The sequence below is a fragment of the Lissotriton helveticus genome, chromosome 1_1, assembly GCF_964261635.1.
Source record: "Lissotriton helveticus chromosome 1_1, aLisHel1.1, whole genome shotgun sequence".
Lineage (NCBI taxonomy): Eukaryota > Metazoa > Chordata > Amphibia > Caudata > Salamandridae > Lissotriton > Lissotriton helveticus.
Window position 1 is genome coordinate 509,786,291 of NC_136057.1, and position 13,378 is coordinate 509,799,668.

Below are 13,378 nucleotides of genomic sequence, written 5' to 3' on the forward strand. Positions count from 1 at the left end.
TGGATTATTATTGCATGGATCCTCCATGGATTTGCAAATCCATGGAGGAATAATAAAGTCACACCATTGAAATAGGGAGCTTTTTCTCCCATTCTCATTTGCAGATTCATGAATTTGCCACACTCTGGTTGGCTGACTGTCACACAAATTTGTATTTGCCATTTTCTAAACAATTATATGTCCTTATATCAGTGAATTGTATTTCACAATTTGCATATGTGTATATCTGAATGCATTTCACAAGGGATTGGAGTCTGTCTGTGTCACAAGCTCTTGTGTATCTTGATGCTGTGTTGTTGTTAGATGATGGCACAGATTACACAGTGGAGGCTCCTCCGCTAAGGCGGAGGAGCGTAGCCCCACTGTTCAAAAGGAAAACAAAATGATAATAACATATTGTTATTATTATTTTAGTTTTCCTTTTGCAGTCAGTGGCTCTTGGGGTGGGGCTGGCCAGAGCAGGAGGGGAACTGCTTGCACTCCCTCAGTGCACACAACTGCTTGGCCGGCCCTCTTGAGCCAGCTAAACAGTCATGCGCACTTCGCATCTTCCCCTTGCATCTTCCCCACCAGGTTGTAATACACAGCCTGGTGAGGAACATGCCCAGCCTCCCAGTCTGCATCTGAGCGCCGATACACAGCCCTTAGACCAATCACAACGTTGCATTGCTGCATTGCGATTGGCTCAGGGGAGCCTGGGAGCCCTGGTGCTTCCTGCTGCCAGACCGGATACAGAAAGAAAAGGACAAAGGAGAGGCAGTCGGCAGCCGTTTTCCGGTAATTGTTTTTTTTCCCTCCCCTTTTACCCCCGCTGCACCACCCGGATCCTGTAGCAGCCGCTAATGAGATTACAAGTTGTATCGAGTCGAGTTCCTGTTTGAAATTCCACTCTCTCTGAACATTTATAAGTTGGCATTTGTTCAGGCTCACAGATGTCTTGAGCATGGGAACACAAGACCTGATTTTAATGGCCCTAAATTTCCTGCTGACAACATAACTTTTTATAGCCCTGGACAATTTCCCGTCCTTTATCCGACCTTTAACCAAGGTATGCTGGAACATGTAAAGCCAACCCTGTTCAAGTAACATGTTCCCCTTCCCTTTCACCCTCCCAACTCTCCTTCCATCCCCGCCTACTTCGCACTGCAGCTCCCACAGCCATTACTTGGGGGTCATACGTGTATGTTATTGTGTTTTTTATCTTACTTAATGTTGGTTATTTTGGTCTGGAAACTCATATTTTATTCTCCATTCCTTTGCTAATTCCCCTCATATTCAGTGATTGTTCAGAAAAGTCTTTTGCTAATTTCCCACCTTGTTTCCGGAGTCCACTATGATGATGTTGAGATGATCCATGATATTTATGTCCTCCAAGTATCGCAGTGTTCTCTTACCTTGTCTGCCCCAGTGATAATTGTCCCAGCTTTTATTAGTTCCGTAATTGGTCTTAACATTGACCTAATTGCCTTAAGAGTGCATTTGTATGCTGGAGTGAACAATAGAGTGCTGCTCCAGCTTTTCCTGGTTTTGATTTTTTATACAGTATCTACGTAAGAAGATACTTGGAGACGCAGCTGTATTGAAGGATAATGCAGTTAATGTGAGTGATTATGTGCTATTCTTTGGACTTTTTTTGCCTGATTTGATATGATTTGGTTTCGATAATGACTCTGTGCTACTGTTTTGTCAGCTCAGAAAGCACTTAGCTGAGTTAATATCATGTTGATCCAGAAGCATTTCAATCTCAAAGACCCACATTTTTTGGGCTCACCTAGTTGGCCAGTAGGATACTGAGAAATTATATTATGATTCTTAACTCTCACTCATCCTCACTGCAGGTCCACCACAGGTGTGAGAATAAACTTGGTTGAAACCTGCAAATTAGCAGGAACTTACCATGCCCTTTTGTTTTGATTCTCTGCGTGAACACGGAGGTTGAGTTGTGGCCACCGATTAAGACACCAAATCTAAGCTCACACTCGCAACTTGGAAGGATAACATGCACTTTGATACCAGTGTTAAAATGACAGACATCTATTATAGCCTTATAGCTGCCATAGCGGGCAACACCGGCCATTAAAGACCCTCTACAGAGTTCGGCTCTGGTCTTTAACCAGGGAGCAGGACTTTAATGCCTGTATAGCCTAGCTACAGAGGGCTATAAGGTTATTAGAACATTCCGCAATTAGAGGGCAGAATGTTCTGACAAATAATACAAAGGCCTCACAGAGCCCAAGGGGAATGAAATCCTCATGGGTTCAGTGAGGACTTTGTTCAAAGCATCGGCTGTGAACAACAACATTGAAATGTTGGAGCTCCAGGCTTCTACCGGCCATTAGAACCCCGAGATCTCCATTGTTTTCAATAGAGTGCTAAACATTCCAATGTTCTAATATTTGTTCTTTACATATTTACATCTCTTAGCATTTAGGAACGTTAGGTCTAGCTATGAGGATACTAATGTTGTGCAAATAAGATAATATGAAAGCATGCAATGTAGGCAGTAAGAACACTTATGGAAAATTTGCAACATGTTGTCATATTCTGGATAAACATGGCTCCCAGTGAAGGAAGTGACTGTCTCTTATATCACCACTGTCTTAGGGGTATCTTTTTAAATAGTTGTGGATATATGAACAGTGTGTCGCTTTAACTATATGATTGTCTCCAGTCTCTTGTTACCCCTTATTATAGCTGTTTTTGTTTCTTCTGTTACCATATTTACCTGTCCTAAAGACATTTTGATGGATAAATCATTAACATTCATGGTCATGATTTTGAACTGGATAGCATGAATAAAATAAAAGGAGCTGTATAAAAAAGGTTTTATTTTACAAGTACATTACACAGTTGTGCACAGCACATACGTATAAAAATAGAAGCATTACATTTTAGAAACAAATATTTGGATAGTTTCAGTTTCCAACAAATTTACAATCTCAATTACAATTGTACTGATGCAGAATATGAGGTATATGTTCACTAAAAAAGATAACGAAATAAAGGCACAGCTTATTTGCAAGACAGATTATTGGAATTTACACAGTTGATGAGGTATACCAAGATTGCTCTGCTTCATTTGTGAGGGGGCCGCATATTCAGTATTCAGGGAACCCGTTTAGTAAATGTATCATTGAAACCAGACATTACACATATTCAACTAAGCCACATCATTTAATACTGTACACAAACGAATGCTATATTATTAATTTTAGCATGTGCAATTTTGACAAGTCAAAGTCAAAATTTGAAACATCTCAACAGTTGGTAATATTTGAAAGCTATACAAATGGATATATTCTGCTGTGAGTAACTAAATCCCTCGCAACATGCACAGAGATTTACGACACTTGTTTAAATCATTTCATAACATATAGTGATTGGACAAGCCCACGAGGAGAGTGATGATTTTCCAGAAGCGTGAATATAGAAGCCAGCATAACAACATGGCATATTCAGAGTTAATGTCTTTGTGGAAGGGATGCCAAACGTTACACTGTTCATGCCATTAAATGTTGTCTCTACCCAATGTTCCTAAAAAACTGTTTGTAGGGGGAATTAAAAGTATATTGTTCTTAATCCTAAATTAAGGCAAAGTTGAATTGAAACTTTGATAGCAGGCTTCAAGATTAATTTCACTCAAAGCAGAAACCAAAGAGATCTTCCTTACCAACACCATACGTAGTCTTAGGCCATATTTTCATCTAATGATTCCCACACATTTTTGTCTTGGATTTTCATGTTGAACATTCTGGGCATGTAACCTGGTCACAGCCATTGAGGATTGGAGTTGGACACCGCTGCTGGTAGTATGTAGGTCCAATGCACAAAATGGAGGCTGTTACGAGAAGAATGGTGAGTATCCTTCGAATCCACACTTTATCCTCTCTAGAAATCAATGTTTTCTATTGCATGAATATGAGTAAAAGTTACAAGCCTGTTCAGGGCCGGCTTTAGGCCAGTGCGACCGGTGCAGCCGCACTGGGCACTGACCTGTTAAGGGGGCGCTGACCTCGGGAGGTGGGTCGCTTATGATTGGAGAGATAAAGGGCACTTTTCCCGATAGTAGTGAGGGAATCTGAGGAGATGATCATGAGGTGTGTGGGCGCTCAAAATGATTGTCGCACCGGGTACCACCAGTGCTAAAGCCGGCCCTGAGCCTGTGTGAAAATACACAGATGAGGCACCCATTCAATAGCAAGACGTAGCATGGATCAATGTCACAACTTCAATACTATTCTCAATATCTATATAACATAACATGTGTATTTGTAAAGCGCATATTCACCCGGAGGTATCTTGGCACTGAATAAGAGATGTTTATTGTTATCCAACTCAATGGTACTCATTTTGTCGACATCAGATGGATGAAAGTCTGAGTAGTACGGCAGGATTTGAAACTGTGACCATGAGGTTGAACTCAGGCTCCTGTAGTGGATGCATTAATTCACTGAGCCATCAGACCTGGAACAAAGCTTTGAGTTGACTATAAGATGTTTCAACAAATGTATGTTCAGAAGTGCTAGGTGATAAAGTGAACAACTCTACATCCAGCCATGGGGATGAGGTTTATCAGAAATTCAGCCCACTTCTTCTGTCTTGAAATGCAGCCTCTCAAAAAATGCCTGTATTCATGGTGATCTTTTTAATTTCAGCAAAGTTAAGAGGTTATCAGCATCATGCTCAAACTTTCCTTTCACCCATACTTTATTCATGTCTTGTGTATGTTCGTTTCTCAAATGAAAAAAGTCCACCAGTATGATACGGCCCTTCCTTACCCACACTTTGCATCCAAAATCACGTGAAAACTTGCTTATTCACCAACTCTTTAAATTGTAAATGTCCTACACACAGTATTTTCATGTAAGAATGTCAACGTTTAATTCTTTCGTGAGCTAAAAATGCAGACACAGCACGTATTCCTTCCATTTAAGCACTGCTAACTTTATACCTTTATGTTTCCAACATCACACTGACCATCAGATATTGTGTTATGTTTATGTCGTGCGGTATTTCACGAAACTCCAAATCGTGTACCCTTTGCAGATCATTTACAATGACACTTTCTTCATATTTTGTATGTATTCTTTTCTGTTGTTTGTAGGTACATGCTACTCTACTGTGCCCCAAATTCCACTCTGCATCATTTGCTCATATGACTCACCCAAGACAAACACAGGTTTTATATTCTCACTACATGGCATCAGATTTAACAGAGCTCGTCATCTTTTTACAAAATGTGCTACATTTATGAATTCGCTTTCATGACTCCTTTCATATCTCTCTCAATTCTTCCTATTCAAGCAACAACAAAATTAAAACATTAAGGTCTGTCTTCGTGCGAGGTGAAATAAAGTAAAAATGCTTATTCCAGTTCTTTTGCTGCTCTTCCTTTGTGAAATTATGTTTATAGTTTAAAAATAATCCACACACTGTAATCCCACCTCTCTGACTTCAAAAACAAAGTATACTATTACACAGCACAGATCATATTTCAGAATCTTTGAGCTGACTTTACGTGTCTGAATCAGACTATAAGAAAGTGCTGAAACAATATGCTTTAGTTGGTGAAGTTGGGATTGGAGATTCTAAACACTCTTTAAATAGAGGTGCGATTTCCTCACTATTAAAACGTGTAAATTGCGGTGTTGGGGATAGAAAATAACAGAGTTTTACTTTAGCGGCATACACCTGTCACATTCTCAAAATGCAACTTTAGACAACTGCACCAAACCCATTAGTTAAGTGGCATTCCCAAGTGTCTACATTGGATTTTTGAGTGAACTGTTTGCACCCTGTAAAAACAGTACAGTGTGTGAACGCTGGAGACAATTTAGAGAGCTTCCTTGCACGTGGCATGAAATATCTCGCAGTCCATGACATAAATAAACGTGTGCTGGTACATGGTTTCCATGCTGACAATGTATGCGCTCTGACATACCGAACCTGGTTTCAAATTTAGGCGCATTCCCCATCCGGGCTGGCATCTGTGATCTTCTGGCAACTACTTATTGGCTTGGGGTCCCAAAATACTTTTAAAGGGGCACTGGCATGAGTGGCCTTCTGGAAAAGAAAAGGTCAAACAAACAATTGGAGGCTGAGTTGTTTCATTCCTTGCACAGGAGGCATGTGCAGCTCTGTTGCATGGCATGTGGAGAGCAGCCTGGTGTTCTTTGCAAACAGTCAGCTCTCTTTTAACCTCTTAAGAACTGGAATTTGGGCCTGTAGACCTGAAGACATATTCCGATTCTGTGCAGCAGGATTTTACCGATGCTGTGATGTGTGGTTCTACAGCTAATAAAGTGTTCTCTAATATGGGAGCTGATTTACTTTGATAATGCCTGGCTGGCCCTTTTGACATGCCATTATGTTACAAAATTTAAACATACTACTGTATGTCAAAAGTTGCTTATTGTGTGTTTTGCCTAAATCCCTGTTTGCTTTAAAGACCGTATAAGGCAAATAAATTCCAGTTCTCAGAAAGGCACATAATTAGATGTAAAACGTGTACAACTTTTTCAATAGTACCGTAGTACCGAATTGAACAATTCTAGAGGAGTGTATCTCGCTTTCATAGTGCAAAACAAAGCTGTCATATTTTGTAATTGCCATCAGGGAATGATACTCACACTGATACGAGCAGGTGCGACAATTACGTTAACATGCACTAGGACATTTCCCCTATCCCACGTAATAAACTTCAGCCCATATTTTCGAGGGCCTTACGTCATGCTTGCACCACGCACATTGCATGACGCAAAGCTCCAACTCATATTTATGGAGCCATGCAAAGCCACTTTGCGCGGTTTTCAATGTCTTCATAAATATGGAGTGATGGAACGCAGTGGAAAACGCAGCGTTGCATTATACTGCGCAGGAGGCATTCCATGGGCTTTGATGTGAGTGTTCCTATGCAAATTCCAGGGATCTTGATGCATTCCCAGATTTACCGAGAGATATGCCTCCCAGGTGAGCCATAACGAGGATAAATATATTTCTTCTCTTTCTATCTGTGCTGCTTTCAAAAAATGCCTCTATGGATTGTTTTCATGCAGAAAAGTGCCCATTCCTGCACAAAAACAATCCTGCCTACAACACAGGAACCCTTCCACCATGGTGCAGTGGTGCCTGCATTGGCACTAGGCTGCTGAAAAGGATCCAGGGCTGGGGTAAGGGACAGGAATGCACCGTATTGAATAAATACTGTGCAGTCATGCCCATTTCCTTCTGGCCCTGTGCCGCAGGGCAGTGCAGCAAGTTGCTGAGCTGCCCTGCGGCACAATTCCTATAAATGTACCCCTTCCTTTCTTATGAAATGGATGCACTTGATTTAGTTGGCTCATCGGCTGGCATTACTGCGATGTAAGGTACATGTTCTGAAATATTCATGCTTTGTTCAGATATCCACTCTCAGTCTGCTTGTCAAATTATTCTCACACCTTTAAAATAAAATAAAACATTTTTTTAAATTAAATATACAACTCCCTATAGAACACCCAATCTGATGACATTCCAGTTTCGCTAGGGTTTACTGAAGTCTGTGCAAAGAACCCGAATTTCAATTCATGATCGCCTTCAGTTGGAGGTCGTTTTCTTGCTTGCCACATTACTTTGTGGTGCTGTTTTACACTCATATTGCGAAAAATACAGATTTAAACTTTTCTACCAGTAAAAGAACAAAAAAAGTGCCAGAAACATCTGATTCAAGAATAAAACATAAATACTTACTATCAAACTGCATCATTATTTGGCCCTTTCTGCTACCCAAATTCGAGCCCCCACATGGGATTGGCTAGTTCACATTGAAAGCTGTTTCTTCAAACTCATATTTCCCACGCGTAATCCTTTCCCTACATTAGCCCGCCTTGCCAGGAAAATGACCTTGGCACAGAGCTGTGACGTCACAAATTCTAAGACAGATGATCTATCTGTAATACTTTGATCAGGCCAAATAACGTACCTGTTGATCAAATTTTTATTCTGGACCCACACAAGATGCAGTATCTCACTACTACAGTAAGTATTGTAGAGGGGCTAATGGCAAAATCTAATTACCCCGCATAGTTTACCCATACCTAATACACGACAAAGGTGTGTAAAAGAAATGAAATACAGTTGGGCATGCCAGATATTTGAGGAGGTGATATGTGCAGTATGCACAACACCACATCTGAACTACGCGTGGATTTAAAAACTCTGTCAAATGGTCAGATGATGTTTTCTTCTTCAAGTGAGCAGTCTGCGGTATGGTCGGGGCTGAGGCCAGCATGTGGTTGTTCCACTGAACTGTGGTCCCAGAAGTCAGACCACATTTCTGCATTTAGGCAGAAATGGTTAATGGTTATAATAAATTAATCAAATAGTAAGTTGTCACGTGTAATCTTGCTCATTGCCTAGGAGTTTCCTTTTATATTACTAAACTACTGTAAAAAAATGAATACATAATAGATGTTAATAAAATGTTGGCAGTAAGAAAAATAACATACAGTGATGTCCAATATTTTAAGTACAAGACATCCTTAAATTCCCGACTTGTGTTCTCCACATGCACTCAAGACATTGCATAAGACCATGGTCCTCTGAAATAGAGGTGTTGCGCTGTTGGTCTCTAACGATAAATATTTGGGGGAGTATTTGTGAGCCCCTTTGCTTCGCTCCTGCACCATGCAACGTGGTGCAAGAGCCACGTAAATGTAAAATGAGATTTATGAAACCACCCAGGCCACCTTGCGTTGCTTCATGAATCTCAAATTATGTAACACAGCACAAATTGCTGCATTACATTACTCTGCACCATGGAGCCATTTCTATTGGTGTTACGGGGGTGCTCCCACAAAACATCCATGAATCTTGACACATTCCCAGATTTACAAGAACAGATCAACCTGGGAATGAGCTAAAAAGATACGCCTCCCCAGGAGAGGTGTAACGAGGAGAAGTATCATTATTGCTACTCATTCTTTTCCTTTTTCTTTGTGTTTTGCATTCTGCAGCACACATAGAAATAGGAAAAAGGCTCTCAGGAATGTTTATGTGCAGGAAGGTGCTCCTTTCTGCACAAAAACAATCCTGCCTAAAACTTAGGCACCCTTTCACCATGGTGCAAGAGTGCCTGCATTGGCACTAGGCTGCCAAAACGGCGCTAGCATAAGGGAAAAGGACGGGAATACACCGTATTGGATAAATACAGCAATTTCCTGCCCTTTAGCTGTCACTCTGGGCAGCACAGTAAGGTGTTCACTTCTGCCTCTTCGTCTCTGTAAGCTAGCTTCTTGTTACCACTTTGGGCCTGATTACGATGGCGGTCAGACAAATGTACCACCGCCATCGCTGCAGGCATGCCACCACCCACCCTATTACGATACAACCACCATGCAGGCTGTAGTAAAATGCCGTGCCTGGAAAAGAGCCGCAGCTCAAGAGGCAGTAGACAATACACTATACAAACATCCATGCACACAGTGCATGGATGTATAGGGGCGCTGTTAGATCTGGGGGTCTCTAGTTGGCAGAGGTAGGTACCACTGTCCAAATAGGGACCCTTGCTTCTAGTCAGGGCAAGGAGATAACCCTCTGAGATAACCCCTGCTCACCCTCTAGGTAGCTTGGCACGAGCAGTCTAGGCTAACCAGAGGCAATGCGTAAAGTATTTGTACCAACACTCACAGTAACACAGTGAAAACACCACAAACTGACTCCACAACAGTTTAGAAAAATAAAGGTATTTTTAATCTAAACTACACAAGACCAAAACGACAAAAATCCAACATACACAGTTCAAGAATATGGTTTCAAAAAGAGTTCTTAAGGTTGCGTTAGAATTCTCTACGTTGCGATAGAATTCTCTACTGATGCGTGAAAAGTTCACAGTTGCGTCAGGTTTACTCACAGTACCTTTTAGTTGCAACAAAGTTCCAAAAGCAGAAGCTGGTGCGGTGGAAAACAAGCGATGCGTTGCTCCTGAGACCCTGGGGAGGCGATGCGACAGCCCCGCTGCAGCAGCGGGCATGTTGCGACGAATCCGGTCTGTATGGGGAGGAAGGCCACTTGTGTGGATTCCGGTGCGTAGGTTCCGTAGGAAGTCTGTTCTCGCAAAGGCACGATGCGACGATCTCGTAGGGGCTGCGACGATCTCCGGGGCGACGATGCGCGGTCCAGCGGGGATCCTCTCTCTCGCAGCTCCTCGATGCGTTGATTCTGCGACGATGCTCGCAGCGACGTGATGCGGTCCGCAAGCAAGCGGTGCGGCGTTCTCACCCAGCGTCGACAGGCTCTGCGACGATACTCGCAGCGATGTTCGACTCTCCCGCACCGGTCTGGTGCGTCCCGCAAACGAAGGATGCGACGTCTCTGGCAGCGGGGTCAGGCGCTGCGACGATCTCGACCTCCGTAGCGGCGGGAAACTTCTCGCACTGTCGGGGATGCGCTCCGCAAGCGAGCGATGGGACACTTTTCAGTTTCAAAAGTCACTCAAGCTTAGTTTCAAGCTTCCCAGCTCAGGTCCAACCTCCAGAGGCCCCACAACTGGATCAAGCACTCTAGGAGGGACAGAACTCTCTCAGCAGAGTTCAGGGAAGCTGGGGGTGAAGTCCTTTTGTTCCTGGGACTTCAAAACAGGGAGCCAGCTCTTCTCAGGCCCTTGGAGATTCCTTCAAGACAGGGGACACAGCTCAGCAGCAAAGTCCTTCCCCTCTCCTTGGCAGCAAAGCAACAGGTCAGTCCAGCAGAGCAACAGCAGGACAATCTTCCTTCTTCAGTTTCAGCTTTCTCCTTGGCAGAGGTTCCTTCTTGATTTCCAGGATTATCTAATTTTCTGTTGTCAGGGGTCCTGTACTTATTCCCCTAAAGTCTTTGTTCTCTTGGTGCATGTGGGCCCTGAGCCCGGTCTAAACCAGTTCTGGGTGGATCCTGAGCACTTTGTTTTGCTGGCTGCATCTTTCCTTTCAGAGTGAGGGGCAGGGTCCTCAGCCGCCCAGCAGGGGGGTGGAGCCAGCATTGTGGAAGGCAGGCACAGCCCTATTCAGCCCAGGTGCTAACTCCTCCCACTACTCCAGTTGCAAATGCAGTCATTCAGCCTAGTGCTGACTCATCCAGGGGAATTCCCTCCTGGGGAATTCCCCAGCCCCTGTCACTCTCAAACCAGACAGTCAATACACAAACAGGCCCAGGCACACAGAAGGGTCAGACAAGAGAACAGCAACTTTCTAAAAGTGCTGTTCTCAAATACAGGATTTAAAAACAACCTTTCCCAAAATATGTGTTATTAAATTCTGAGTTCAGGGATACTAGATACTTATGTCCTATCTTGTTCCTATGGGAAGAAATGCTGTTAACCACTGTAGCCAGCATCCCCCATGTTAACCTATGGAGCAAGATAGCCTTACAGTAGTGAAAAACGAAAATGGCTGCCATTCACTACCAGAGCATGTCACCTGCACTAGTACATGCTCTACCTTTTACATACACTGCACCCTGCTCAGGGGGGTACCTTGGGCCTTCCATAGGGGTGACTGATGTGCACAAAAAGGGAAGGGTTAGGCCTGGTCAGTGGGGACATTGACCAGGAGGACATGGCAGTTCTAAACTGCCCATAGGCACTGCAGTGGCAGGCCTGAGACACCATTTTAGAGCTACTCCTGTGGGTGGCACAATCAGTGCTGCAGGCCCACTAGTAGCATTTGTCATCACCAGCCCTGGCACACCCAGTGCACTTTACTAGGGACTTCATGGTGATACAAATATGCCAAACATGTATATCCAATCAGAATAACAATTTAAACAGAGAGTATATGCACTTTAGCACTGATCAGCAGTGGTAAAGTGCGCAGAGTCCTATTGCCAACAGCCACGGGTCAGGAAAAATAAGGGAGGAAGAAGCAAAAAGTTTGAGGATGACCCTGCAAGAAGGGCCAGTTCCAACACAACCCCCTTCCAGCCTAAAGCCAGGGTAGACCAAACAATACCTCGATGGGATTCCCTGCTTAAGGCGATAGAACACGGAAACTGGCCCACACAGCAGGGCAGTCCTGTTCTACGCCATCCTAAACCCAGTTGGATCACTCTATCCATACTCTCAGGGTCCACAATGCCAATCCATGTATAAACCTTCTCTTCACCTGTGGACACCACCTGTGCAGCACCTAACTTTAATTTCCTCACAGGTGTGTCCCAACAGACCAACAGCAAGCCACAGTGACCACCAACAGAGATCAGGGATGAGACCCAGGCCTCATGCCTCTCAGGGTGCTCAAACCTCTGTGGCATCAGTGGGTGGGGGGCAGTAGCCCCAGGTGCTTGGCACCCTTTGTCCACTCCCTCTCTTGTCAGGTCAGGTCTGACACTCTGGCACTGACCCACCAGTCCTGGACCTGTATCCAGCAGCTGGACAGGAGGCTGAGGTGGGCTTCTCCACACCCGGTCCTCCTCTTCCTTGGGGCTCTGTACCCTCCAACCTGGAGCGGTACCCCCTTCTAGAATAGTCAGGGCACCTGTGGCAGTTGTCCTGTACCATTCACCCACCAGTTCAGGGGTTCTATCCTGCAACTGGTATTCCAGGTCAGGGGGGACACCCCGGACCTGGCCCTCAAACCTAGGCTCCAAAGCCTCCAAGTCAGACAACACCTGAACCTGGCATCCCCACCCAGGGACCAACCCCTGCGGTGGAACACTTGCCTGGCGCACCAGGACTTCCCTCTCGGATGTGCCCACACTAGTAGACAGTACCCACCTGGCCAACACAACGGTGTGGCCCAGTCCACCCCCATGGTGAGACTCTTGCCCTCCTTCCAGGGGCAACCCTGTCCACCAAGACAACCAAGAACACAACTTTCCTACCAGTTCAGGACCTCCCTCCAGCAACTGGTCTCCCAACCTAGGGTTTAACCCCTCAGGTTGTACCGGGGTCAGAGGCGAGGACTCCCTCCCTCTGCACCCCCTTCCAGAGCGCTCCACCCTCCCTACTGGAGGGGTACCCCTGGGAACCATATTGGTCAGGACACTGGTTACAGATGTCCTTCCTTCCAGGTCAGGCAAATCCTGAACCTGGTCTCCCAACCCAGGGACCAAAATCTGCGGTTGTGCATTTGCCTGGCACGCCAGGACTTCTGGGGATTCACATGGTACCCCCTTGAGGGTGACACATAACTCATGTGTCCTGTGACAGTCTGCCTGGTGCAGATCTCCCGACCCCTGTCCACCTGACAGTGCGGGAAGATCCACCAGGACAGAAGTGAGGTCACCATGGTCACTCACTGGGGACTCAGCCCTTCTGACTGGTCCCTGACCCACTGGTTCTCCCACTGGGGACTCCTTCCCCCTCTCACCCCTCAGTCTGGACTTCTGTACGCTCCCAAATGGAGCGGCACTGCCAGACACCAGA

At 44.7% G+C, this 13,378-nt stretch overlaps 1 protein-coding gene across 1 annotated transcript in view; it reads right to left on the reverse strand.

The window, feature by feature from the left end:
* Positions 1-2,822: 2,822 nt before the first annotated feature.
* Positions 2,823-13,378, reverse strand: part of FGF6 (fibroblast growth factor 6) — a 107,276-nt gene continuing 96,720 nt past the window's right edge. The window contains exon 4 of the mRNA XM_078673964.1: positions 2,823-6,063. The gene's annotated coding sequence lies outside the window, so the exon portion shown is untranslated. The remainder of the gene's footprint in view (positions 6,064-13,378) is intronic.